We start from the raw sequence: 3,227 nt of genomic DNA on the forward strand, positions 1-3,227 counted from the left end.
TTTGAAATTAAACATTATGGTTGCAGTGTCCCTTTAAAGCTTTTACCCAATTACAAAACTGTCATTTTTAAGAGTTTTTGGCATTACTTTACACACTGTACTAGTAAAGTAATAAAACTAAGATAAATGACCCACTGCCACAACAGTCTAAAATAGTCAACACCATGCCAAATAAAGTATTTCCATAAGATATTTCTTTGAATTATAAAACAGTAGCACATTTCTAATGAAGGGCCTACAAAATACAAACTAAGCTTAGTAAATTCATCCTAAGTTAAGGCTAAAATAACATTAAGAGTCAAATATGTGAGAGACAACTTCCACTGAACGATAACAGGGGACTGACTACAACAACAACAAAATGCCCTCCTTCACTCCCTCCCTCCCTGTTAGAATGTGAATAAACGGGTGTGGAGTCAAAAAGGTCATTCCCATGGCAGGATAGGCCAACTTGGCAGGACATGGTCAACTTTCATAAAACAAACAAAAACGCTGATTCAAGTTTTTCTTGATCAGTTTTCTTTTCCTTCCATTTTTCCGCACCGCTGGGATAACTCCTTTTTGATGCCATTATGGTGTCTGTTTGTTTTTAATCCTCTCGCTAACGGGAACGAATGGTAGCTGTCAATCATTCACGTCATACCTGTGCGTCGCCGGCCCGCTACGTCACAACCTGCGTGACAGTGCGGCAAGCCCCCAGAGTCCAAGATGGCCTTTCCTTCAATGAAGTTGCTCACCCAGCCATTGGTTCCCAAAACCTTTTTGACTTCCGCATTGATGGGATAATAGAGCATGCGCAGTTGTGTCAGTGTGGAGACCGTCACTGACAGACGTGCGCGCTCACGAACCGTACAAAATTCAACATGGAAATCAATGTATTTTTTACGGAACAACTGACGATTGTTGTTTGGAAATTTTAGAAATAATAATAATGATGATGATGATGATGATGATGATGATTATTATTATTATTATTATTATTATTATTATTATATTAATAAAATAGTATTATTATAATAATATACTATTATTTGTGTATTAAACAAGTGAGCAATGTGTCACTGAATAATAAATGATAATTCTTTGAAGCAACTCTCTATGGACCATAACAGCACTGCCACACATATTTTTTTTAATTAATAACCTCTTTGGAAAGCAGACAAAGGAATGAAATGATTGGTCTATTTATTTCATCAGAACTAAAAAAAAAAACAAAAAACAAAAACTCAACGATCTTGAAAGTTCCTCCCTGAAAGTTCCTCCCTTTCTCTTGCGCCTGTCGATGTGTGTAGCTAACAAAAATCTGCAAATATTTTGTCGTTCTCATGGAATTAAACAGCACACCATGTTAATTTATCAGCGAGTGCTCTCTCTTTTCATGCAATTCATCACGCTTAACATGTAATGCTGAATCATGAAAGCTATGGAGCAAAAAATAATAATTACATAAACCACGAGTGAAATAAAATGTGTCATTCATTCAATAAAGATTTCATTCATTCATCTTCTATACCCGCTTATTCCTATTCAGGGTCACAGGGGTCTGCTGGAGCCTATCCCAGCTGTCTTAGGGCGAAGGCAGGGTGACACCCTGGACAAGTCGCCAGTTCATCGTAGGGCCACATAGAGACAAACAACCATTCACACTCACATGCACACCTACGGACAATTTAGAACGTTCAATTGACCTCACATGCATGTTTTTGGAGTGTGGGAGGAAGCCGGAGAGAACCCACGCAGACACAGGGAGAACATGCAAACTCCACACAGAAAGGTCCCAGGTCCAGGCCCCGGAATCGAACCCACGACCTTCTTGCTGTGAGGCGGCAGCGCTAACCACTGCACCACCGACTATTTTATTACTTAGTTGAAAATGCCATTTTATTTTATTTAACAAAGCATATCATTATTTCATCATGCATTTAATTGTTTTGTGGTCCTGTGTTTTAGTGCTTCATAATTGTATTCTGTTGTCAAATTTGCCCATCAAAGTAAGATTAGTAATCCTGTACATCAGTTTAAGGAAAACCAATTCTAGGTAATGGATTGCAGATCTTGTAGTGACCTGTTACAATGGAAAGAAATGTATACATAAGTACGTCTGTGTGCCCGATATTTTAGCTAACACTAAACTTTATGCATTGTGCTTTTTCTTCGGCCACAGAGAACAGAAACGTCTGTAGTTCTTTGTTCACCCATGGTACAGTTTCAGAAGCTTTTCAGTTTTTAATACGTGTTAATGTAAAAATCCACACGCGAGGCATTTAAAAATGGCGGTTTTGGTCTTTCGTGAAAGACTGCCTTTGGCCAATCAGTGTCCTGAACGTTGCTACGTCACCCTTATGGTCTCAGCTCTGCTCGCTTCGAACCCCAACGAGGCAGGTACCAAAATCCTAACCCCTGGCAACGTGACAATTGTTTTTTTCAATTGAAGTTTTTGTTATTTTGTTCGTTTTCGTTAACTATTATAACCGTGGTCAGGACCTCCAGTGAGAAGATCCACTGGAGGACATTTAGAGCAAACAGTCAGACAACAGCAGCTTCACCACATCAGCTGAAAAATGGAGTTTGGATGCTTTCAGCTTCAAGTCGTGGACAGAAAATGATGTTCACACTGTCACACTGATGTTTTCTTCTCCAACCTTCTCTCAGCTCCAGAGGTTGGTGGTCTGCAGGAGCTTCTACAGCAGCAGAAGATCAGTCTGGAGAGGAGATGTGAACGTGTGACTGAAGGTGAAGAAGCAGGAAGTCAAACTCTCCTCAACAGCATCTACACTGAGCTCTACATCACTGAGGGACTGAGTGAGGAGGTCAACAGAGAGCATGAGGTCAAACAGCTGGAGACCAAGAAGACCAAGAAGACCAAGGAGATCCTCCACGACCGTCTAATCAGGTGCAGCCAGATCTTTGAAGCCTCACCTGAGCAGCAGGGACTCAGGGAGTCAGAGTGGTGCTGACCAGGTCTCTGGGCTGGACTGGGAAGCCTTGGGGTCCCACTGGAGGAGCTGGAGGAGGTGACTGGGTCCAGGGAAGTCTGGGGGTCTCTGCTGAGGCTGCTGCCCCCGAGACCTGACTCCGGATACGGCAGTAGAAGATGGATGGATGGATGGATGGATGGATGGATGCCAGGTGATAGAACATTTCATAAAAACAGACTCTGCATTATAACTTCTATTACACTCTAAAATACTCACTCCAATATAACTGCACTCGTCCTTCTCTCACAT

This window comes from Nelusetta ayraudi, unplaced genomic scaffold (assembly GCF_046127955.1).
Source record: "Nelusetta ayraudi isolate G7.1 ecotype Tasmania unplaced genomic scaffold, CSIRO-AGI_Nayr_v1 ptg000139l, whole genome shotgun sequence".
In the NCBI taxonomy this organism is placed as follows: domain Eukaryota; kingdom Metazoa; phylum Chordata; class Actinopteri; order Tetraodontiformes; family Monacanthidae; genus Nelusetta; species Nelusetta ayraudi.